At 36.0% G+C, this 27,046-nt stretch overlaps 1 long non-coding RNA gene across 2 annotated transcripts in view; it reads right to left on the reverse strand.

The window, feature by feature from the left end:
- Positions 1-4,314: 4,314 nt before the first annotated feature.
- LOC122438242 overlaps positions 4,315-27,046 on the reverse strand; it is a 47,550-nt gene continuing 24,818 nt past the window's right edge. Inside the window, exons 1-3 of one of the 2 annotated variants that reach the window (XR_006268496.1) lie at positions 16,059-16,115; positions 14,856-14,994; positions 4,315-4,374 (exon numbers count right to left, since the gene is read on the reverse strand). This is a non-coding gene — a long non-coding RNA (uncharacterized LOC122438242). Of the gene's footprint in view, positions 4,375-14,855; positions 14,995-16,058; positions 16,116-27,046 lie in introns of those variants that run through there. The other variant, XR_006268495.1, reaches the window with a different exon arrangement.

A 27,046-nucleotide genomic window follows, 5' to 3' on the forward strand; every position in this document is an offset into this window, starting at 1 on the left:
GCGACCCCATGAACCGCAGCACGCTAGGCCTCCCTGTCCATTACCAACTCCCGGAGTACACCCAAACCCAGGTCCATTGAGTCGGTGATGCTATCCAACCATCTCATCCTCTGTTGTCTCCATCTCCTCCTGCCCTCAATCTTTCCTAGCATCAGGGTCTTTTCTTAGGTATCCCTAATTTTCTATGAATATTCACCAGATTCTTTTTAATAACATGTACATAAGTGGAAAGAAAATATCCCCATACCTAGTTTCATGGCCACTGTTACAGTTTTGTTTTCCGTGTACTCTCGTACCTTGTAATTGTAACCTATATCTGTCTTCTCCAAAGCAATGCACAGGTACAGATCATCCTAAACTTTAATCATATATTGGCAGAAATATTTTTCTTATTCATTAAACTGCCATTTGTGTACCACCATTATAATACAATCTGAAAAATCCATACTTAATATTTTCCTTTATTTCCCATTTTTAGTCAGAAGTTCAGCCTTTTCTCTCATATAAAGCTAATATTTTTATAGCACTCTACATTACATGACTTGCAGCCTATTCTTCACATCTTCAGAAAAGATGAAATAGTGTAAACATATACACTATCATTTTTTCCTGGTTGATGCTCTGTTGGAGAAGTGAGTTTATTATTCAAAGCTAGTGGAGCTCAACTGTAAAAATATATAATATCTGGTATGGGATTTATCATCAGGAGATGAAAATGACTATAATAAATATATATTATATGTAGTATATAAACTGTATATGATATATAACTGCATTGGCACCCGATAACAAACTTACAATTGCCTCTCTTGTTTGATTTCTCTAAATTACAACTTCTCCCTCTTATTCCTGTTTCTCCCCTTGGTTTACTTCCCTCTACTTCTGGCTACACTAAATCCCCTAAAGCACATTTGCCTCTTCAAGTTAAACCTCTCTCTAAACTATGCGTGCCACATAATAGGCCCTCTATAAACAATTGCTGAATGAATGAATGAATGAATGAATGAATTGCTCAATTAATTAGGGAATGGTGGTTAAGATCAGAGGAATTAAATTGCAATCCTAGCTCTACCAGTTTAGAGATAAAAGACTAAGTTTTTAGTTTTAATCTCTGTGAACATCTCTTTTCTCTTCTGTATTTTGGTGTAATGTATTCTTCTTTTTAGAGTTGTTATGAGGATGAAAAGTCAACAAATTAAGTGTTTGTTGTGTGTAGGTGTTCATTAAAAGGTTACTAGTGTTAATAGATGTTTGTGTATTATTAATAACTGTCATAATTAATGATTTAGAATATTATCCATTGCTGTTAATCATTTGTATATTATGATAATTTGTAATTTTAGTTGATAATTAGTAATTATCAAAGATAAGGCCACTTAGAAAAAATAAAGCTCCAGTGAGTCATACAATATTACAAACATTCGGGAGGAGGGATAATGTGGAACTAATATCACATGCATGGTTTCTTTCTGGGCACATGCCTTGACTCTCCTCAACCTGGATTTTCCTACATTTTGAGTGAGAATCATAACTCAGAAAACATGCCTGTGTGGAACTGGGTCTGGGGTATTTACCTTCTCAATTCACAGCAGATATTCCTGTTGTAAAGTCCCATTTTGACCCTGGTGACCAGTTTGTAGGGCATGGTATTCTTTTTCAGGCATGGCTTTCCACTGTTTCCTGCAGTAACTGTATAAGAAGCCTCAGAGGGACTGAATGTGCTGTAGAGGAAAAGGTAGTCAGTTTTACCACATATGTCCATTTGGGATACAGCAGATTTTTGTGGTTTTGCTCTGAAACCTAACCTACAAAACATCATGAACAATATAGTTTCAGTGGGGAAATTCTTTCTGAGTTCTAAACAAATGATTTACAAAAAATTTTTAGAAACATACCCCTTTACAAATGCAGATGAGCTATATTTCAAAGGTTTCAAATGGCTGCATACAATTTACATCCACTTTGGAGTTTTCTCTTCATCATCATTTCGTGAAACAGAATGAGCATTTCTAAGTGGACAACTTTGATTTTGAGATTACTGGGCAAATTGTTACCTGCTTATTTTTTCCCTTGTATTATTCCCCACGTACGTTTCCCCTTAATGTGTACCTTAACACCACTATCACAGTTCTCATATCAATGTTTAAAAGCTCACTTTTGAAAAACATAATGCCCTTGTAAAGGCAGATTTGTGTTTGGCTTTACAGGAAAATAAACTTAAGAGAAACATTACTGAAGCATGATTATTAACCCAAAGGGCATTGAATTCCAGTGAGTGTAACCTTGCACTACTTCTAAGAAGCTGAGATTGTTGAGTTTTCTAGCCTTTGTGTCAGGCCTTGGGGGAGACACTGCAATAAAGTCAGCCCATCTCTAGCTCCTTTCTCTTTTCTTTATAATGGATAATACTTAAAACATTTTGTGTTTCAAAGATGAAAGACAGTAACAGAAAAAAGGGTATTGCTTTCTGATTAAAATGAAAACAGATACATTTTTACTGAGTAACAAATGGATTTATCTCTGGCAAGACTGCAATAGAATGTTGTTCTAGAATGTCATGGGATTTAGTCTGATAAACTATCTCAGAATCTGAATGGGGATGAAGAACTGTCTTAATTTCAAGCCTATTAAAGTTTTCTTCTCAGCACATTCATGGTTTTGATGAGATAAGAAGTTACAGCCACTTAGGCCTGTTTGAAGTTTATAGAGTGTGACCTATTTATGAAGTTGTATATAAACAAGTTATATACCCCCATAGTGAAGAACAAAGATAGCTTATTTAAGCAACAATTTGAGTATTAGGTACTGATTAGCCAATTAGATTCTTCATGAATGCAGCATTTAAATGTTAAACCTAATAGAATTAACTAAGTTATTAAATATTTCTATTAATCATTTTATTTTTAATATTAATATTTTTCATATTTGACTCAGAACTTTTCTCAAAAATTTTGGTTTGAAAATTTTAAAGCTACAGAGAAGTTGAAAAAACTATATAGTGCCTATCCCTTTTATCTTCATCTGGGGTCACTCATTTTAACATTTGCCACATTTGCTTTATCTTATTGTATATACTCACACACACACGAATGCACACACACATACACACTTGCCTATAGTTAGATCCATATGTGTCCTTCAAGTTAATTTTTGTGGTGTCATCAGACAAGGGTATATTAATTCTTCTGTGTGGATATCCACTGGTTTTAGCACTGTTTCCTGATTAAAAAAATAATGTTCACCTAATTGAATTACCTTGGCATCTTTGCCAAAAACAAGCTGACCACATATGTGTATGTTTATTTTTGGACTTTCTATTTTTTCATTTATCTGTAGTTTTATCTTTATGCCAGTACCAAGTTGTCTTGATTACTGTCATTTTATAGTAAATCCTGAAATTAGATAGTCCTCCAAATATTCCTTTTTCTAAGTTGTTTTGGCATCCTTTATTGTTCCATATAAATTTTAGATTTATCTTGTCAATTTATGTACATGTACTTACAGAGATTATGTTTGGCATCATGAAGATTCTATAAATCAAGTTGGGAAAGACTGATACCCTAATAGTATTTAGTATCTTCCAATCTTTGAACCATTAAATAGCTCTTCAGTTATTTAGGCCATCTTTAGTTTTTCCTGAAATGTTTGTAGTTTTCATGTTGTTCAGTTCCAGCTCTTTGTGACCCCATGGATTGCAGCATGCCAGGCTTCACTGTCCTTCACCATCTCCCAGAGTATTCTCAAACTCATGTCTGGTTCTAACTGCTGCTTCTTGACCTGAATACAGGTTTCTCAGGAGGCAGGTGAGGTGGTCTGGTATTTTATGTCAGGTCATGTATATACATATATGTATATATATGTATATATATACATGTATATATATCTATTGTGTTATAATCAGAAATCTTGTTTTTATTAGTTTTGCCTCATAGAATTTTCCATTTTCTAATATATGGTCATTTTTTTAAATGTTTCATGTTTTGAATGAAGTTTATCTTTTATGATTAAGTTTTAAAGTTTGTTTCTTTATGGATAGTGTTATTTAGGACTTCAATATATTGACTTGGCTACTATCCACTAGATATGAATTGGACTGAAAATAATTCAGTCCAAATAATTGGACTGAAAATAATAATTGGGCTGAAAATAATGTTGGAGATACCATCCAAACATCTCATCCTCTGTCATCCTCTTCTCCTGCCTTCAATCTTCCCCAGCATCAGGGTCTTTTCCAATGAGTCAGTTCTTTGCATCAGATGATCAAAGTATTGGAGCTTCAGCTTCAGCATCAGTCCTTCCAATGAATTTTCAGGACTGATTTCCTTTAGGATGGACTGGATGGATCTCCTTGCATTCCAAGGGACTCTCAAACATCTGCAACACCACAGTTCAAAACATTAGCATTTATAATACATTTTGTAATAATACATAAAATTATAGATACTATTATGCCTGAATATTACTGAAAATACAGTCTCATATTTTACAATCTAAAGTCTTATAGTTTATTCTTTCTCTTTAATCCTTTACTTATCCTCTTCCTTAGAGATGAACCATGATATCGCCCCCAGACTTCCTACTGATACAAATAGTAACTCAGCAACCATTTCTATACTTCTCACTTTATGGATTTTTCTGGGATATGATACCCATATTTAATTTCATCTAGATTTATGGAAATACACCACTTTCTAGATGGACTCTAAGGTTTAGAGTCCCAGCCATAGTACACTACAGTTCCCATCTCGTTTTGTTCTTTCTAATATTACCCACCTTTTTCATTTTTGTCTTTTTAACAGGTATAAATTTTTGTCTCTTTTTTTTTTTTTGAAGTAGAATTTGTTTGAAGAGATACATAATTTTTTATTATGGAGAAGTTTTATTACATCAAGCTATTTCATTTATTTGCTACTGCTAGACCACAAACCTTCATTACTTTTCTTTAATTTTTGTTGCTTGAATTAAAAATGTGAAATAAATGCATTAGTTATGAAGGCACCACAGTAGAACTCATACTGATATGAATGTCTCATATCAGTAAAGCCAAACAACATTAATTGAGCTAAGAGAAAGAGGCAATTTGATATATCACTTTTGTGTAAACAGTGACATGCAGAGCTGCTATTAGAATTCCTTAATATGTGGATAAGTTAAAACTCATCTTCCACTGCAGATTTAATGGATTACAATAGAATTACAGCAAATGAACCTTGCAGGTCCTTTAAACTTGATCAATCACAGCATAATTGTCAAGGCAGAAAAACAATTAATTTTCATTAAGCTAGAAGGTAATTTATACTTGTTGTTAGGGAAAATTGCTATCAAGTTGTGATTTAAGAGTTTTTTTTTAAAACAATTAAAAACCTTGCTTAATTCACTGATTTCATACAGGCAAGGAAGCTATTATAAAGTTATCAGTCTTACTCCATGTAAAATTGATATTATGACATACAACTATGAAAGTAAAAAATAGCTCTGTGTGTATTGTGTGTTAATGGGTAGCTGAAATATAGCCTGTAAAAAATATTTTATGGTAAAAGCAGGCTGAGTTGATACAATGTTGTTAGATTGGCTTCATATTTTTATGTATTTTAGGTTATCATATTTTTAAGTATTTTACCACTTTCATAAAACTTTATTTTCACTTTAAAAATATATTAGTGCATCTCTAGACTTCTTACAAATAGAAGAATTAGAAATAAAACCTTACCCTAACTTTAAGAATTGGCTTAAACATTCAGGTACTTGGTATTGTCACTGAGCGCTTGCTGTGTTTAGTTGCTCAGTCATGTCTGACTCTTTGTGACCCCAAGGACTGAAGTCCACCAGGCTCCTCTGTCCATGGGAATTCTCCAAGCAAGAATACTAGAGTGGGCTGCCATGCCCTCCTCCAGGAAATCTTCCCAACTGAGGGACTTAACCCAGGTCTCCCACATTGCAAGTGGATTCTTTACCATCTGAGCCCTGATATCAGAGAAGCCCTGATGTTGTCACTAACACATCTGTTTAATTAGAACAACAAAATATATATACTATCTTGAAATCTATTTCTTCCTTTCCTAAATTAGAGTATCATGAGTATAAAATATAGAAAAAAACTTTAAAAAAATTAAAAAATAAAAATAAATAAAATATAGAAAAAAACTTAACATGAAGTTTACTGGGATTCAGCCCTAAGATAATTGTTTAGCAAGTGTGATTTAGTGTTCAGGCCTAAAGTTTAAATCAGAATGGCACATGATTCTATGAATGTTTCCGAAGGCCTCACTACCTTGGGTTTATTCATATATGCTCTTTATGTAAATAAATATGTAATAAGCAGTTTTGTAATCTGCTTCTATCATTTTATTATGCATTGCGGTATTTTCAATGTCAATTATTGTATTTATTTAACATAATGCCATTTGGTGGTGGTGGTGATTTAATCGCTAAGTTGTGTCTGACTCTTATGACCCAATGGACTGTCGTCTGCAAGTCTCCTTTGTCCATGGGATTTTTCAGGCAAGAATGCTGGAGTGGGTTGCCATTTCCTTCACCAGAATATCTTCCCAACCCAGGGATCAAACCTGGGTCTTCTGCACTGCAAGCGGTCTCTTGCATTGCAGGTAGATTCTTTAACAGCCGAAACACCAGGGAAGCCTAATGCCAATTCGTATGCTCATATATAACATGGTCCTTAATTGCAATATAGATTTCCAGTGTATATGTAATACTTTATTTAATTTGTTTTCTATTGTTGATAAATTAATCTGTAGGCCTTAGGATCACCACATAACCATACTTTCTCTCCTGAAGCTACAGGAATCCTAGAGAAATGAAATAGCCTTCATAGTCAACAAAACCATCTGAGACACAGTTCTTGGGTACAAGTCAAAAATGACACAATGATCTTGGTTTGTTTCCAAGGTAAGCTGTTCATCACAGTAATGCAAGTCTATGCCCTTACCACTGATGCTGAAGAAGCTGAAATTGATCAGTTCTATGAAGACCTAGAAGAATTAACATCAAAGAAAGATGTTCTATTCATCAATGGGGATTAGAATGCGAAAGTAGGAAGTCAAGAGATACCTGGAGTAACAGCTAAGTTTGGGCCTTGGAGTACAAAATGAAGCAGGGCAAAGGCTAACTGAATTCTGCCAAGAAAATGCACTGGTCACAGGAAACACCCTTTTCAACAACCCAAGGGACAACTTTACATATGGACATCACCAAATGGTCAATATCAAAATCAAATTGATTACATTCTTTGTAGCCAAAAATGGAGACAATGTATATACGTCAGCAAAAATAAAGATCTGGAGCTGACTGTGGCTCAGATCATCAGCTTCTCATATCAAAATTCAGGTTTAAACTAAAGTGAGGAAAACCACCAGACCAGCCAGTTACGACTTAATTCAAATCCCCTATGAATATGCAGTAGCGGTAACAAAGAGATTCAAGGAATTAGATCTAGTTAATAGTGTGGTGGCTCAGAGTTTAAAGCGTCTGCCTCCAATGTGGGAGACCCGGGTTTGATCCCTGGGTCTGGAAGATCCCCTGGAGAAGGAAATGGCAACCCACTCCAGTATTCTTGCCTGGAGAATCCCATGGACGGAGGAACCTGGTAGGCTACAATCCATGGGGTCACAAAGAGTCGGACATGACTGAGTGACTTCACTTCACTTCACTTCACTTCTTCACTTCAATAGTGTGCTAGAAGAACTATGCACAGAGGTCAATAATATTGTAAAGGAGGCAGTGAACAAAATCATCACAAAGAAAAAGAAAATCAAGAAGGCATAGTGGTTATCTGAGGAGGCCTTACAAATAGCTGCAGAAAGATAAGAAACAAAAACAAGAGAGAAAGGGAAAGGTAGACCCAACTAAACGCAAAGTTCCAGGGAATAGTCAAGAGAGACAAGAAGGCCTTCTTCAATGAATGATGTAAAGAAATAGAGGAAAACAATAGAAGGGGAAAGACTAGAGATCTCTTCAGGAAAATTGGAAATATCAAGGGGAAATTTTGCCCAAATGGGCACAATAAAGAACAGAAATGACAAAGACCTAGTAGAAGCTGAAGAGGTCAAGAAGAGATAGAAAGAATACATGGAAGAACTGTACAAAAATGATCTTAATGAACCAGATAACTACAATGGTGTGGTCAGTCACCCAGAGCCAGACATTCTGGAGTGTGAAATCAGGTGGACCTTAGGAAGCACTGCTGTCAATAAAGATAGTGGATGCAATGGAATTCCAGTAGAGCTATTCAAACACTAAAAGATAATGCTATCAAAGTATTGCACTCAATGTGTCAGCAAATCTGGAAGATTGAACAGTGGCCACAGGACTGGAAAAGATCAATTCTCATCTCAATTCCCAAGAAGGGCAGTACTGAAGATTGTTCAAATCATCAGACAATTGCACTCATCTCCCATGCTAGTAGCATCATGCTTAAAAACTTGCATGCTAGGCTTCAGCATTGCATGAATCAAGAACTTCCAGATGTCCAATCTGGGTTTAGAAAAGGCAGAGGAATCAGAGATCAAATTGCTAACATTCACTGGATCATAGAGAAAGCAAGGGAGTTCCAGAAATACATCTGTGTCTATTTCATTGACTATGCTAAAGCCTTTGACTGTGTGCATCATAAGAAACTGTGGAAAGCTCTTAAGGAGATGGGAATAGCTGACCATCTTACCTGTCTCTTGAGAAACCTGTATGTGGGTCAAGAAGCAAAAGTTAGAACCATGTATGGGACAACTGATTGATTCAGGATTGAGAAAGGAGTACATCAAGGTTGTCTGTTTTCACCATGCTTCTCTGGTGGCACAGATGGTAAAGACTCTGTCTACATACGGGGAACTCAGGTTCGATCTCTGGGTTAGGAAGATCTCCTAGAAGAGGGCATGAAAACCCACTCCAGTACTTTTGTCTGGAGAATTCCATGGACAGAGAAACCAGGCAGGCTACAGTCTGTGGGTTGCAAAGAGTCAGACACAACTGAGCAGCTAACACTTGAGCACGTCATTAGAAATGCTGGGCTGGATGAGTTAAAAGCTGGAATCAAGATAGGCATGAGAAACATCAACAACCTCAGACATGCAGATGATACCACTCTAATGGCAGAAAGTGAAGATGAACTAAAGAGCCTGTTGATGAGGGTGAAGGAGGGGAATGAAAATGCCAGCTTAAAACTAAATATTAAAAAAAAAAACAAAAAACAAAACTAAGATCATGGCATCCAACCCCATTACTTCATGGCAAGTAGAAGAGAAAAGGTGGAAGCAGTGACAGATTTCCTCTCCTTCGGCTCTAAGATCACTGTGGATGGTGACAGCAGCTATGAAATCAGAAGACATTTGCTTCTTGACAGGAAAGTTATGATAAACCTAGATAGTGTGTTGAGAAGCAGAGACATCACTCTGCCGACAGAGGTCTGTAGAGTCAAGGCTTTGGTCTTCCTGGTGGTCATGTATGGTTGTGAGATCTGGAATATAAAGAAGGCAGAGCACCAAAGAATTGATGCCTTTGAACTGTGGTGCTAGAGAAGACTTCTGAGAATCCCTTGGGCAGTGGGGAGATCAAAGCAGTCAATCTTAAAGGAAACCAACCCTGAATACTCATTGGAAGGATTGATGCTGAAGCTGGAGTTCCAGTATTTTGGTCACCTGATGAGAACAGAGGACTCGTTGGAAAAGACCCTGATGCTGGGAAATACTGAGGGCAAAAGGAAAAGAGGGTGTCAGAGGATGAGATGGCTGGATAACATCACTGATGCAACGGACATGAAATTGGGCAAACTCCGGGAGATGGTAAGGGACAGGGAGGCCAGGAGTGCTGCAGTCCATGGGACTGCAAAAAGCTGGATAAGATTGGGCAACTGAACAACAACAATCATATAATAGAATGAATCAATGCAATTATAAATTATCCGTTTTCTTTGAAGCTCATGCAGTTTTCTGTCTTCAGAACTTGAAAGTATTTTAATTTTTTTTAGATAAAATAAACCAAATATTCTTTTTGTGATTTTTAAATGTTAAAATGTGTTTTTTATATGTTAAAATGAAAAAGAAATGCATTATTAAATAAATCCCAAACCTTTAAATATACCTTGATTCTTCATTACTTTTTATTTAAGGGAACTGTAAAGTGCTTCTTTCTTATTCTGTTAGGAGGGGCTAGTGGGGCAACAGTATTTTTCACTCACAAAGAAAAAAGTTTGAAAATTGGGAGCAAAAGTAATTTTTTTTCCACCACTTTTCTTTTCCAATGTTATGCTTACCTTTCTTATTATAACTTTATATTTATTAATATAATATCTACATAATTCCCACTTAAAAATGAATAAACAGAATATATACCTATCAAATAGATATTTGATAACTGACAAAGGTAAAAAATGTCATGAATCAAATTTTACTTCTGCACAACAAACTATCCATAAAACAAAAAGACAACTTATGTAATGAGAGAAAATATTTGCAAGCTACAGATATGATAAGGGGTTAATATCCAAAACATACAAGAAACTCATATGTCTCACTAACAAAAAACCAAATAACTCAATTAAAAAATGGGCAAAGACCCTGAAGATTTTTTTTTTTCAAGACATACAAATGGCCACTAGGTACATGGAAATACACTCAACATCACTACTCATTAGGCAAATGAAAATCAAAAGCGCAATGAGATATTAATTTTTCAGACAACCTGCTAGGATGTCTTTTATCAAAAAGATGAGAGATAAACAAATGTCAGAGTGGTTGTAGAGAAAAGGGACCCTTGCACAGTTGGTGAGAATGTAAATTAGTGCAGAATCTAGGAAAAACAATTTGGAGGTTCCTCAAAAACTAAAAATAGAGCCATTTATGACCCCAGCAGTCCCACTTCTGGATATATATCCAGAGGAAATGAAATCAGTTTCTCAAAGAGATGCTTTCTTTTCCATGTTGAAGGTGATGTTCTTCATAATATTCAAGATATGTAAACAATGAGTGTCCAATGACAGTTGAATGGCTAGAGAAGATGTGAAGAGAAGTTATATGTGTGAGAAGTTTTATATACATATACATATATATATGTATATAAATAATACAGAACCTTAACAAAGAAATTCTGAATTCTGATATTTGTGACAATGTGGATAAACCTAGAGAGCATTATGCTAAATGAAATAAGCAAGACAGAAAGAAAAATACTACCTGATATCACTTTTATGTGGGACCTAAAAATAAGAGCTCAAACACATAGAAACAGTAGAATGGTGGTTTCCAGGGCCTGGGGATAGGGGAAATAGGGAGAGGATGGTGAACCAATACTTTCAGTTATAAGATGCATGAAGTCTGAAGATCTAATGTATAATATGGTGACTACCACTATCAGTATTAAAAGGTTAAATTTTTCTAAATAGGCAGAACTTAAGTTCTGTCTCAAAAAAAAAAAAAATAGGTGAAGTAAGTGTTCAAGTTGGTTCCAGTGTGTGTGTTTTTTTTTTTTTTTACACTTTTCCTGGATGCCTGTTGATTACATAAAATTTGGAAACAAGTATAATGATTACAATGATTCAGAAATCTGAAACTATAATAATAAGATATTTGTGATATCTCAGACATCTAACTATGAAGTTAGTTTACAAAGTACTTTTTATTGGAAAATTTCCTAAATGAATAAAAGTTATGAAACAAGGTTGAGACGTACCACTTTAAATTAATATTGAATAATGAGTTTGATTAATTTTAAAGTGAGTTATCAAAAATTTGCTATATTTAATCAATTATACAAATTGTATGTCATTTATATGTATATATAAACCCATTTTTATGTTATTTATATATACATAAACAATTTATATTTTGTTTGTTTATATTTGTATATAAAATATTTGTTTATATTTATATACAAGCAATTTATATATATATAAAACCCATTTTTCACCTTGCATTTATGTTAAAATGGGCTTCCCCAGTCGTTCAGTGGTAAAGAATCTGTCTGCATGCAGGAATCATAGGAGACTCATGTTCTGTCCCTGGGTCAGGAAGATCCCCTGGAGGAGGGCATGGCAACCCACTCCAGTATTCTTGCCTGGAGAATCCCATAGACAGAGAGTGTGGCAGGTTACAGTAAATGGGGTCACGAATAGTCAGACACAACTAAATGACAGAACATGCAAGCGAATAGTATTCCAGTAACAATATCATAAGTTCATAAAAATCAAAGTCCAAACTGAAAATGTTATGGACCTAACAGAAGCAGAAGCTATTAAGAAGAGGTGCAAGAATACACAGAACTATACAAAAAAGACCTTCATTACCCAGATAACCAAGATGGTGTGATCATTCACCTTGAGTCAGACATCCCAGAATGTGAAGTCAAATGAGCCTTAGGAAGCATCACTACGATAAAGTTAAAGAAGGTGATGGATTTCCAGTTGAGCTATTTCAAATCCTAAAAGATGATGCTGTGAAATTGCTGCACTCAATATGCCAGCAAATTTAAAAAACTCAGTAGTGGCCACAGGACTGGAAAAGGTCAATTTTCATTCCAATTCCAAAGAAAGGCACTGCCAAAAATGTTCAAACTACTGCACAATTGCACTCAACTCACACCCTAGCAGTGAAAGTCACTCAGTAATGTCTGACTCTTTGCGACCTCATGCACTATGCAGTCCATGGAATTCTCCAGGCAGGAATCCTGAAGTGGGTAGCCTTTTCCTTCTCCAGGGGATCTTCCCAACCCAAGATCAAACCCATGTCTCCTGCATTGCAGGCAGATTCTTTACCAGTTGAGGCACAAGTAATGCTCAAAATTCTGCAAGCCAGGCTTCAATAGTACGTGAACTGTGAACTTCCAGATGTTCAAGCTGGACTTAGAAAAGGCAAAGGAACCAGATATCAAATTGCCAAAATCCATTGGATCATCAAAAAATCAGGAGAGTTCCAGGAAAACATCTACTTCTGCTTTATTGACTATGCCAAAGACTTTGACTTTGTGGATCACAACAAACTATGAAAAATTCTTTAAGAGTTGGGAATACCAGACCATCTTACCTGTTTCCTGAGAAATCTGTATGCAGATCAAGAAGCAACACTTAAAACTAGCCATGGAAAAACAGACTGGTTCCAAATTGGGAAAGGGGTACGTCAAGGCTGTATACTGTCACCCTGCTTATTTAACTTATATACAGAGTGCATCATGAGAAATGCTGGGCTGGATGAAGCACAAGCTGGAATCAAGACTGCTAGGAGAAATATCAATAACCTCAGATACACAGATGACAACACCCTTATGGCAGAAAGCAAAGAAGAACTAAAGAGCCTCTTGATGAAAGTGAAAGAGGAGAGTGAAAAAGTTGGCCTAAAACTCCACCTTCAAAAAACTAAAATCATGGCATCTGGTCCCATCACTTCATGGCAAATAGATCAGAAACAATGGAAACAGTGACAGACTTTTTTTTTGCTCCAAAATCACTGCAGATGGTGACTGCAGCCAGGAAATTAAAAGACACTTGCTCCTTGGAAGAAAAGCTATGACCAACCTAGACAGCATATTAAAAAGCAGAGACATTACTCTGCCAATAAAGTCTGTCTTGCCAAAGCTATGACTTTTCCAGTAGTCATGCATGGATACCATAAAGAGAGTTGGACCATAAAGAAAGCTGAATGCTGAAGAATAAATGCTTCTGAGCTGTGGTGTTGAAGAAGACTCTTGAGAGTCCCTTGGACTGCAAGAAGATACAACCAGTCCATCCCAAAGGAAATCAGTCTTGAATATTCATTGGAAGGACTGATGCTGAAGTTGAAACTGCAATTCTTTGGCCACCTGATGCAAAGAACTGACTCACTGGAAAGGACCCCGATGCTGTGAAAGATTGAAGGGAGGAGGAGAAGGGGATGACAGATGGTGAGACGGTTGGATGGCATCACTGACTCAAGGGACATGAGTTTGAGCAAGCGCCGGGAATTGGTGGACAGGGAAGCCTGGCATGCAGCAATCCATGGGGCCGCAAAGAGTCGAGCCACGACCGAGTGAATGAACTGAACTGAAAATACTAAAATAGATCATGCAATAAGTCAATTCACCTGGTAACAAGGGGTGTATTTCAGAGACCTCATTCTGAGAGTCCTGTCAGGAAGAATGTAGCTCAACTAAATCCACAGAAACTCAAAATGTTTTCTCACAGATAAATGGTACAAGAGAGGAATCTTTCTTGCATTTTTCAATATAAAACTTATGATATAGTTTCTATTTATGTTGTATCTTTTGTTCTGGCATCTGAGACCTATATCCTTTGGTGTCCCCAAATGATAGGCTTAAGGTTCTTCAAATTCCTCATAGTCTCCAACAGAAGCAATGTCTGACAGTTGCCTCTGACTTATTGGCATACATCTCCTGCTCCATCTCCATGCAATTCTCCTTGAGGTTCACTGAGTTGTGAACTACACAGTCCTCAAATTGACCTTGAATACACTCCACATTTTTGCCCACTCCCCAGGGTTGAGTTTCTGCTTACATTTTCTCTCTATAGTATTACACTTGTACTCCTTTTCTTGTAGACCTATAATTCTGCCCTGACAACCAACCAGTGTTTGAATCTTTGGTGCCCTTCTTGAGTTTGGTCAGTTCCTTTCTCAGGAAATAGAAATGCCTCTAAGCATCTTGCCAGCTTTCTGCATATTTATTTTGATCCACCTCCCAATAGAAAAAATTCTAAGTTCTGAAACACCATCTTAATTTGACAGTAATTACTTCTACATTGCCCATTTTGTTGAACCCCACAGCCATAGGCAAAATTCCTTTATTGCTAGAGGTAAATTTGAAATCCTGATACAAATTTTGATTCTACTCAAAAACTGTCATAATCATTTTGGGTTCTTTACCTTTCTTTATCAACACTTGGCTTTGTTTTCCTCTTCTCATGTCTAAGACATGTGGATTATCTCCAAGCATTACAGACAATAATATTCACTTCATGTTTTCATCACCAACTATAACCTTGTACATCTTGCTGTCAGGACTCTGTTAAAACACCAATTTAAAGAATTTATATCAAAAAGAATATTAGCTAAGAACGTTCTATTATATCACCTGTCTAGGTATTCTGAATTCTATTTCACAAGCAAGTTATGTGACCAAAAACTATGCACTTGGAAGTCATTAACTCCTCTTGCAACTTAAAACATCTTCAACAATCCATATTTTAATGTTGTATATTCAGGTTTAATTGTAAGTCAGTATAGAAAATAGTCACACAAAAAATATTTTGTATCTTCTTTAAAAACATTCTAAGATTCATTTGAACTAAACATTACTGGAAGTCTAGCAAGAAAAAAATAATAGGCACCAATGATACAAAGTAGATTAAACTTAATTCATTATCTTCAAGGTATTTACAGCCAAAGAATTTGGGAAGGGGAGGAAGGAGAGGAGACAAGGTATGTAAACAAACACTTATGTCACACATTGTCCCTTTGATGACATTCTATATCCTAAATGAATTTTATTGAATTAATAATTTAATACATTAAGTAAATGTATTACTCCCTTCAACCTTTCATTTAGTAATGAGAAACATATTCTCTGCCATTGATGACTTATCAGAAAGTAGAATTTAATTGTAAACTCAAGGTAGGCTATTTATTGGTCACAGTGATAGAAGGGGTTGATTTCTTCTTTATATATATTTTGCTATTACTACACATAGTCTTGGGCTTTCCTAGTGGCTCAGTCGGTAAAGAATCTGCTTGCAATGTAGGAGACCTGGGTTCAGTCCCTGGAAGATCCCCGAAGGAGGGGATGGCAACCCACTCCAGTATTCTTGCCTGGAGAATCCCCATGAGCAGAAGAGCCTGGTAGGGCTGCAGTCCATGTGGTCACAAAGAGTCAGACACGACTGAACAACTAAGCACATCACAGCACACATAGTCTTATTATATACAGGGTAAAACATCATTTTTAAATCATAAAGAGTAAAGCTAAATGGGTTTCTAAAATATGTACTCATAAATTTTCTGAATTTGCCCTACCTACCAGGGTAAAACCCAGTTTTTCCCACTACCAGTCCCTCCTACATGGAAACTTACACAAGCCTCTTAACTTCATCCATCAGAGGGCAGACCGAAGAAGCAAGAAGAACCACAGTCCCAGAGTGGCTAAAACAAAAATCATTTTACAGAAAGTTAATCATGATGAAAAAGCAGAAAGTTATGTTGCAGATGAAGGGACAAGATAAAACCCCAGTTCAGTTCAGTACAGTCGCTCAGTCGTGTCCAATTCTTTGAGACACGTGGACTGCAGAACGCCAGGCCTCCCTGTCTATCACCAATTCCTGGAGCTTGCTCAAACTCATGTCCATCGAGTCAGTGATGCCATCCAATGATCTCATCCTTTGTCGTCCCCTTCTTCCCCTGCCTTCAATCTTTCCCAGCATCAGGGTCTTTTCAAATGAGTCAGTTCTTCGCATTTGGTGGCCAAAGTATTGGCGCTTCAACTTCAGCATCAGTCCTTCCAATGAATATTCAGGACTGATTTCCTTTAGGATGGACTGGTTCAGTCTCCTTGCAGTCTAAGGGCAGTCCAGGAGTCATCTCCAACACCACAATTCAAAAGCATCAATTCTTCAGCGCTCAGTTTTCTTTATGCTCCAACTCTCACATCCACACATGTTCCAAACCATAGCTTTGGCAAGATGGACCTTTGTTGGCAGAGTAACATCTCTACTTTTTAATATGCTGTCTTGGTTTGTCATAGCCTTTCTTCCAAGGAGCAAGCATCTTTTGATTTCATGGCTGCAATCACCATCTGCAGTGATTTTGGAACCCCCCAAAATATAATCTCTCACTGTTTCCATTGTTTCCTATCTATTTGCCATGAAATGTTGCGACTGGGTGCCATGATTTTAGCTTTTAAAGTGTTGAGTTGTAAGCCAGCCTTTTCACTCTCCTCTTTCACTTTCATCGAAGCTCTTCAGTTTCTCTTCACTTTCTGCCATAATGGTGATGTCATCTGCATATATCAGGTTACTGATAGTTCTCCTGACAATCTTGATTCCAGCTTAACAACTAAATGCAGAGGAAATAAGCAACCTTCCAGCAATGGAATTCAGAATAATGAAAGTGAAGGTGATTCAAGATCTCAGGAAAACAATGGAGAAAATGCAAGAAATATTTACCAAAGACCTTACAAAAACCAAAGAACAAACAGAGATGACTAATACAGTAGAAGGAATCAATAGCAGAATAACTGTGGCAGAAGAACAGATAAATGACCTGGAGGACAGAATGGTGGAAATCACTGTGGCTGAACAAAATATAGAAACAAGAATGAAAAGAAATGAAGACAGCCTGAGAGACCTCTGGGACAACATTAAATGTACCAGCATTCACATTTAGGGGTCACAGGAGGAGAAGAGAGAGAGAAAGGACCTGAGAAAATGTTTGAAGAGTTAATAGCTGAAATCTCCCCTAATATGGGAAAGGAAACAGTCAACGAAGTGTGCACAAGGGATGCACAGACAGTCTCAAGCAGGATAAACCCAAGGAGGAATATACCAAGACACATAGTAATCAAACTGACAAAAGTTAAAGACAAAATATTAAAGCAACAAGGGAAACATGATAAATAACATACAAGGAGACTCCCATCAGCTGTCAGTGGATTTCTCAACAGAAACTGTACAAGCCAGAAGGGAATGGTAGGATATATTTAAAATGATGAAAGAAAGAACCTACAACCAAGAATACTCTACCCAGCAAGACTCTCATTCAAATTTGATGGAGAAATCAAAAGCTTTCCAGACAAGCAAAAGTTAAGAGCATTCAGCACCACCAAACCAGCTTTACAACAAATGCTGAAGGAACTTCTCTAGGCAGGAAACACAAGAGAAGGAAAAGACCTGCAGAAAAGAAACCTGAACCAAAATTACCTTAAATGTAAATGGATTAAATTTACCTATGAAAAGACATAGACTGGCTGGGCAGATGAAAACATATGCATGTATGCACTTCCACTTAGCACATCACTCTGCTTGACCTCCCCCCCCAAATTGTATGTAGTTATTTTATATTGTTAAGTTTACTCAGGTTCACTTTATGGCTTGCAATTATAATTACCTTTTGGGTTTTTTTTTTTTTTTTTGGTCTGGCTATTGATTGTGGAAACTGATAAACATGTTTCACTATTATGATTATGTAGCTATTACTCACTTGGGCTTCCTTGGTGGCTCAGACAGTAAAGAATCCACCTGCAACGTGGGCGACCTGGGTTAAACCCCAGGGTAGGGAAGATCCCCTGGAAGAGGGCATGGCAACCCACTCCAGTAACCTTGCCTGGAGAATCCCCGTGGACAGAGGAACCTGGCAGGCTGCAGTTGACAGGGTGACAAAGAGTCAGACATGACTAAGTGACTAAGCACACACAGCGCACTCACTTAATACCATTATATCATGATTGGTCAAAAGAAAAATAATAGAACTCTATATCATGATTTAATAGAAAAACCTGTAATCACTTTTAAAATGCAGATGCATATCAGAATTATCTTGAAAGTCTTTGAAAAATACAAATGCCCAGGTACTGCTTTTATATCTCCAGAGACCCAGATATGTTTCTAATGAGCAGTCATGGTTAAAAACATCTGGACTATATGATGATCTTTTTACTTTTATCTAGTTTGTTTTACTTTTTCATATTCAGTGCTTCCATTTCATTTAGTTGATGGTTTACAATTTCTTAATCTCTCTTTTTTTTTTTTTATGTTCTTTCTTAAACCTTTATCACATGTAGTAGAAAAGTTTTTGTATATGTATATGTATGTATATATATAGACATAAGTGTCTCTTTCTATATGTATATAGACATAAATATGTATAATATATACATTTTGGAAAATATATGAATTTTGCCTAAAAAAATTTATGACATTTTGATTCCACTTGTTTGACTTAGTATGAATAGAATGCTAGATTTCTAATAAAAAAAAAATAGACATGTAGCAAGCAACAAAGGTTTACTGTTTAGCACAGAGAAATATAGCCAATATCTTGTAATAACCTATATTGGGAAATAATTTCAAAAATGATATACATGTATATGAATAACTGAATCACCTCGCTGTGTACCTGCATCATTGTAAGTCAACTATACCTCCATAAAACATATATGTTAAGAAATAAATCAGTTCTGGCTTCAGCTTCAAAATGTAGAAGGCTTGGAATGGTCATCCTTAGAACAAGAAAATTCTCAACAAATTGAAATTCAGTGACTTTTCTGGAACCTGTCAGGGAACTACATTGGCTTGGCAAATTGCCACAGTAAAATCTGAAGAGACATTTGAATACAGAGTGTCACAACTGGGATCTGCTTACTTGGAGCAGAAGCTTCTGGAAATACCAACTGATAGGAATATTTAAATTTTAATTTTTCTGATTTCTTAAAAGCTGAGAGATTTAAAAAATGCCAGGACTGGGAAATGTCCTGTAGTCTGAGTTTGTGGTGATGGTGAGCACACTTTTATGCATTTGTCTCCAGGAATCCCACTAGCTTCTCAGAGTAGAGAGTCAAGAAACATTCTCCTCTCTTGGCTCTGTCAAGAGAAGGGGAAGAATAATTGTTGTGAAATATACCCAGAATATGTTCTCTCTATTAAAAACAAAAATAAAAACTGTACTCTGCAGATGACTTTGCCAGTGCTTTATCCTTTACTGCCGATGGAAGAACATTTCCCTAATTTCACACCCTTATAACCTTCCTGCCCCAACTACAGGGAAGGAGAAAGTTTGGAAACTCTTTGACTGTCATAATACAGGGACACAAGTCCACTAAATGACTGAGATTTAAACATAAGATTATAGAACACTTACCTCCTCCATGCCTAACACCAATGTGACTCTAGTATAACACTCAGTTCAGTTCAGTTCAGTCGCTCAGTCGTGTCCGACTCTTTGCGACCCCATGAATCGCAGCACGCCAGGCCTCCCTGTCCATCACAAACTCCCGGAGTTTACTCAAACTCATTCCCATCGAGTCAGTGATGCCATCCAGCCATCTCATCCTCTGTTGTCCCCTTCTCCTCCTGCCCCCAATCCCTCCAGGCATCAGGGTCTTTTCCAATGAGTCAAGTCTTTGCATGAGATGGCCAAAGTATTGGAGTTTCAGCTTCAGCATCAGTCCTTCCAATGAACACCCAGGACTGATCTCCTTCAGGATAGACTGGTTGGATCTCCTTGCAGTCCAAGGGACTCTCAAGAGTCTTCTCCAACACTACAGTTCAAAAGCATCAATCTTTCAGCGCTCAACTTTCTTCACAGTCCAACTCTCACATCCATACATGACCACTGGAAAAACCATAGCCTTGACCAGATGGACCTTTGTTGGCAAAGCTCAAACAGACAGACCTTTGTTGGCAAAGCTCAAACATTTCTGCATGACTACTGGAGAAACCATAGCTTTGACTACCTAGACCTTTGCTGGCAAAGTAGTACCTCTGCTTTTTAATATGCTATCTGGATTTATCATAACTTTCCTCCCAAGGAGCAAGCGTCTTTTAATTTTATGGCTGCAATCACCATCTGCAGTGATTTTGGAGCCCAAAAAATAAAGTCTGACACTGTTTCCACTGTTTCCCCATCTATTTGCCATGAAGTGATGGGACCAGATGCCATGATCTTCATTTTCTGAATGTTGAGCTTTAAGCCAACTTTTTCACTCTCCTCTTTCACTTTCATCAGGAGGCTTTTTAGTTCCTCTTCACTTTCTGCCCTAAGGGTGGTGTCATCTACATTTCTGAGGTTATTGATATTTCTCCTGGCAATCTTGATTCCAGCTTGTACTTCTTCCAGCCCAGCGTTTCTCATGATGTACTCTGCATATAAGTTAAATAAGCAGGGTGACAATATACAGCCTTGATGTACTCCTCTTCCTATTTGGAACCAGTCTGTTGTTCCATGTCCAGTTCTAACTGTTGCTTCCTGACCTGCATATAGGTTTCTCAAGAGGTGGGTCAAGTGGTCTGGTATTCCCATCTCTTTCAGAATTTTCCACAGTTTATTGTGATCCACACAGGCAAAGTCTTTGGCATAGTCAATAAATCAGAAATAGATGTGTTTCTGGAACTCTCTTGCTTTTTTTAATATATCCCCTTAAATAGAAACTTTTTCAGACAAAAACTGAGGGAATATATCCCTAGCAGACCTCCCATCAGAGAAACATGAAAAGAAGTTCTTCAGGGAGAGGGAAACTTTTATTGGTCAGATCTACCATGAAAGGGAGAATGTCAAAGAAGGACTAAATTAAGTTAAAACGTAAGACCTTTTATTTTTACCATTAATCTATAATTATAAAAATTAATATAGAATGTTTTTATAAAGCATGGATGTTAGAATAATGCCATTGTTATAGATGTTCTGCTAAAAGAACAAGTGAAATGCAGCCAAGTAAATTAGTCAATTAAAACCAAAGACCTGGAAAAGTAAGCAAACAAGAAAACAAGAGAAAAAAAAAAAAGTAGAAGTAGCTGCAAACATGGTAAGTTCTAATTCATCTATATCAATAATACTTTATTTTTCTTCCAATTTTATTGAGATATAATTGACATGTAGGATGTATAAGTTGAAGGTGCACAGCATAATAATTTGACTTTACACACATCATGAAATGATCACCATGATAAGTTTAATGAGCTCCATTGTCTGCTATAAATACAAAACAAAAGAAAAAAGAAAAAGAAAAATTTTTTTTCTTGTGATGAAAACTCTTAGAACTTACTTATTAACAATTTTTCATATATTTTAGAACTTTCATTTTGTGAAAAATGTCATTGGTATTTTAATAGAGATTGCATTATCTATAAATTGCATTTAGTAGTATGGTCATTTTAACTATATTTTCTTCTTCCAGTGCATAAGTATGGTATATGTTCCCATTTGTTTATAGTTGTTTTTTTTTTTTTAACTGAGCTTCTTTTTCAAGTGGCAATGGTACAAGTGGGTGTTCTTTTAAATGTGAATTGTCTTAATGCATCAATTAATTGAAATATACATATATCCTTTCTCTACAAATTCCTGTGTTAGACACAGGTAGCCCTAGGAAATATAGTTAAGGGATTCTGTTGTACTTTGATACCATTAGCTTTGTATGTTTGCCTTATGCCATGCTTTTAGATAAATCACAACAGCAGATTTTATATCAGTTCATACATTTTGACTCTAAATGTTTGTGGTTTCTAAATAAAAGTTAAAGGATAAAAGTTGACAGTTTCATGCTAAGTATTATATGGTATCCATTATTTGTATGGCAGTATATCATTGTAATCAAAAGGAGCTGTGGAAGCTGGTATGCATATGGTTTTGACCAAAAAATACTTTCTATTAAAATAAATTATTTTCATTTTTGCAAGATGACCTACTGCCATAACTCATATTCTGCACAATAAAAGAGCAGCATAAGGCTACAGTGTTTATTTTCTAACTGAAATATTTGCTATGCAATTCTCTTATGTTTTTTCCATGAATTTCACATATTTGATTTCTAGTTAATTTGTCACATATAACTTTATCTGCACAACTTAAATCATGTCAGACATTATAAATCTTTTTAAGGACAACTTTCTTTTCTTACAACTCCTTTATGTGGGTGCAAGGCATTTTTCCTATAGAAAACCTAAGTTATTTTCATTCTTTTGGGTCTCCAAATTGGTAGTTTTCTTTGGGAAACTACCCGCTCTACCAATGATGTCATAGTAATATTTGGCAATCAATAGTTTTAATATTGTAAAGCAGTATGCAATGCAACTAATTTACATAATATATAATATGTTGCCTTAGAGACCTATATCATTATGTTTTGGCTTAATTAACATTTTCTTCCAATTACCATTAGCCCTCAGCATCCACAGGGCCCACATCTGTGGATTCAACCAACCATAGATTGCATACTAAAATCATTCCCTGCAAATACATAGGGACAACTCTAATCCATTCTCTGCAACTTTATTTTTACCATATATAGTAAAATGCCTTAATTCATATTATTTAAAATGTGATTCAAAGCTCTTATTTATTAGTGTATGTCATGGACCAGCAAATCTTTTTGTAAAGAACCAGATAGTAAATATTTCAGATTTTGCATGTCATACAGTCTTTGTTGCTGACACGGACAATGAACAAATATATGTCGCTGTGTTCTAATCAAATGTTATTTATGGACCCTGAAATTTAAGTTTCATATGTCATGAAATATTATTTTTAATTTTTTTCAGTCATTCAGTCATTTTAATATAGCTCATAGCCTGTGCAAAAACAAAGACTGGATTTTCCATAAACTATAATTTGTCCATTCTTATACATTAATAATAATTAAATCTAGAACTAGACTTTTACAGAAAAAAATCAGATTTTTGACTCAGTATTTAAAGACTTTTATGTTACTAAATTTTCATTATACATTAGTTTTTAAAATTTGCAGTAGTTTCTGCCAGACAGAACATTATTACAGACTCTTCTTAAGAAATTTGTGAGAATGAAGATTGCAGTGGAAAAAACTAATTTATTAGAACAAATCAGGTTTGGTTTAAATTTGACCTGGTTTCTTACTAGTTTTAAAAGTTATGCTGCCTTTCTAATCCTCTGTTTCCTTACCTAAACTCTGAAGAAAACATTTGAAAAATTTAAGATAATTGTGAGGATTGAACATAATATATGTAAAGTCATTCAGTAGTTCATAGCTATCATAATAATTATCTTAGGATTATTTTATTGTAAAATTCTGTTCAAAGGAAAATATTTTATAGCATCTGTTATGGACTATCACTGATTCATTGTTAGCTGAGGATTTAAGTTTTATTCATCTGCTTTTATTTCATTTTTTTGGGTGTTCTTACTTTATAGCTAAAAACAACCTAGAGGAATACAACGTTTAAAAACCTGAATAAAAAAAATTTTAAAATCCACTAGCAATATGCCTGTATATGGTAGTCATCTCAATATGACAAATTTTTTTCAACATACATAACATAATTGATATAAAAATTGATTCAATTTAAAACTAGAAGTTTATAGTTATATACTCATAGGCTTATTTAATTATGATTAATATTAAAAATTATTAGAACAACTCATTGTAATTTAAGTCTTCTATGAAATATTATAGCAATGACAAGGTGAAAACCTACAAAGTTAATGAGGCCTCTTTGGTTAGATATATCAAACTTCAGAAATGTATTAAAATCATCATTAATTCTGGATGTGTAACTTAATATCCAGTTTTTATTTTCTTTCAAAATTTTTAATATACATTTGTAATTCAGTAACATTTATTGTTCCAAGTTATAAGTTATTCAAAGGAGTTAAATAAAGTCATTGTGGAATACTCTACCCACTAAAAAACCTGAGCTCAGTCACCAGTACAAAATAGTGCAAGTTTGGACTATAAATTACTATAATTTCATTCTAAATCTCTGTAGAATCTAGTACAACCAGTGTTTGTATTATACGTTTTAGCAGTGTGTTTATCTGACCCAAGGCCTTCATAATGCTGTATTTTAATTGAGCTACAATTTCGGCATGGAATTATTATATCAAAGCTATATAGGACAACATCTTCACATTTTTCTAGAGAACCATATGTATTTGTAAATATTTTAGTGATTGTTTGGCTTAGAAATGACCATGTGGATGTTTGAATATAAAACACTGAGTCTTAGAACAACAGGATAGAATTAGACATCAATTGTCCACTTTGAATTTTGTTTACTTTGGATAACATGTCCTGTTTTTAAAATAAAATGATGAAAACAATTTACTGGGCAATCAAGTATTTTTTTCCCCCAAACAACTTTTTGATGAGTTAAGTGTAAATGAATCAGAACCATATGGAGAGAGTTTGTGTTACAACACGCACTGCTTTAATGGGAAAAGTGTTTATGAGAATGCATTTTGCTTTTTAAAATTTTGAAAAATATTTTGAGAAATAGTTTAACAATTCCAAATGTGTGGTTTGTTCATCTGTTCTTGGGATAATACACATCAAAAGAAAGTCTTGGAAACAAAAACAACTCTAGGGCATGGTTAATCAGGGTGATATCCCTAAATCTGCAGTTTATCACAGCCTCTTCAAATAGAACACGGCATTGTCTCAGGGAAGTGAGCAAGGTAGTGAAAGAATAGGTTCTGTAAATTTGAAAAAAAATAAAAGAATTTGTGATCATCACACGAACTTTCATTATCATCAAGGCAAACTTTTAGAACCCTTGTAGGGGCGAGTACAAAGCACCTCTCTTCCTCACCTAATTTCTGAAACAATTGAAAAAATAACAAAAGAATCAAGAAGTGAAGAACTATAATAACACTAATATTGCTGGGAAAATACGTCTGAAATTAGAGGAAAATAGGCCTGCTTCCAGAGGACACAAAACAACGATTATGGGAACTTTGAGTTTTCAGTTTTCTGCCTCTGACTGGTCAAGTGGAAGGGAAAGTCAAAAGAGACCAATTATACTTTGTACAGAATTTTCGATATATTGTTTTCCATTAAAAGGAAAGTAGATGAATGCCTATATATCAGTTTGCTAAGCGTACCATAAAAAGCTACCACAGACTGGCTGACTAAAGCCGCAGAATTTTTTTTTTTTTTTTTGCAAATCTGGAGGCGAGAAGTTCGAGATCAGAGTGTTAGCAGAATTGGTTCCTTCTAAGGGCCATGAAAAAAGAATCTATTTCAGGCTTCTCCACTTGGCTTGTAGATGGTGATTTTCTCCTGTGTCTTCAAGTCATCTTCCCTCAATACACGTTCAGTTCAGTTCAGTTCTGTCACTCAGTCGTGTCCGACTCTTTGCGACCCCATGAATCATAGCATGCCAGGCTTCCCTGCCCATCACCAATTCCGGAGTTTACCCAAATTCATGTCCATCAAGTCAGTGATGCCGTCCAGCTATCTCATCCTCTGACGTCCCCTTCTCCTCCTGCCCCCAATCCCTCCCAGCATCAGGGTCTTTTCCAATGAGTCAACTCTTCGCATGAGGTGGCCCAAGTATTGGAGTTTGAGCTTCAGCATCAGTCCTTCCAATGAACACCCAGGACTGATCTCCTTTAGGATGGACTGGTTGGATCTCCTTGCAGTCCAAGGGACTCTCAAGAGTCTTCTCCAACACCACAGTTAAAAAGCATCAATCTTTCGGTGCTCAGCTTTCTTCACAGTCCAACTCTCACATCCATACATGACCACTGGAAAAACCATACTTTTGACCAGATGGACTTTTGTTGGCAAAGTAATGTCTCTGCTTTCTAATACACTATCTAGGTTGGTCATAACTTTCCTTCCAAGGAGTAAGCGTCTTTTAATTTCATGGCTGCAATCACCATCTGCAGTCATTTTAGAGCCCTCCCCAAAAATCTGACACTGTTTCCATTGTTTCGCCATCTATTTGCCATGAAGTGATGGGACCAGATGCCATGATCATTGTTTTCTGAATGTTGAGCTTCAAGCCAGCTTTTTCACTCTCTTCTTTCACTTTCATCAGGAGGCTTTTTAGTTCCTCTTCACTTTCTGCCATAATGGTGATGTCTTCTACATATCTGAGGTTATTGATATTTCTCCTGGCAATCTTAATTCCAGTTTGTACTTCTTCCAGCCCAGCGTTTCTCATGATGTACTCTGCATATAAGTTAAACAAGCAGAGTGACAATATACAGCCTTGAGGTACTCCTTTTCCTATTTGGAACCAGTCTGTTGTTCCATGTCCAGTTCTAACTGTTGCTTCCTGACCTGCATATAGGTTTCTCAAGAGGCAGGTCAGGTGGTCTGGTATTCCCATCTCTTTCAGAATTTTCCACAGTTTATTGTCAATATATGTATGTGTCCAAATTTCCTCTTATAAGGACATCAGTTATATTGATTTAATCCCACCTTGATGATTGAATTTTAACTTACCCACCCTTATGAAAAGAACCTGTGTGGTCTTTTTCTGTGGTACTAGGGTTGGGATTTCAATGCACGAATTGGAGTCAGGGAAGGCACAATTTGGTCAATGAAAAGTGGAAGTATTAGTCCTCTGTCCATGGAATTCTCCAGGCAAGAA

The sequence above is a fragment of the Cervus canadensis genome, chromosome 3 (assembly GCF_019320065.1).
Source record: "Cervus canadensis isolate Bull #8, Minnesota chromosome 3, ASM1932006v1, whole genome shotgun sequence".
NCBI classification, from domain to species: domain Eukaryota; kingdom Metazoa; phylum Chordata; class Mammalia; order Artiodactyla; family Cervidae; genus Cervus; species Cervus canadensis.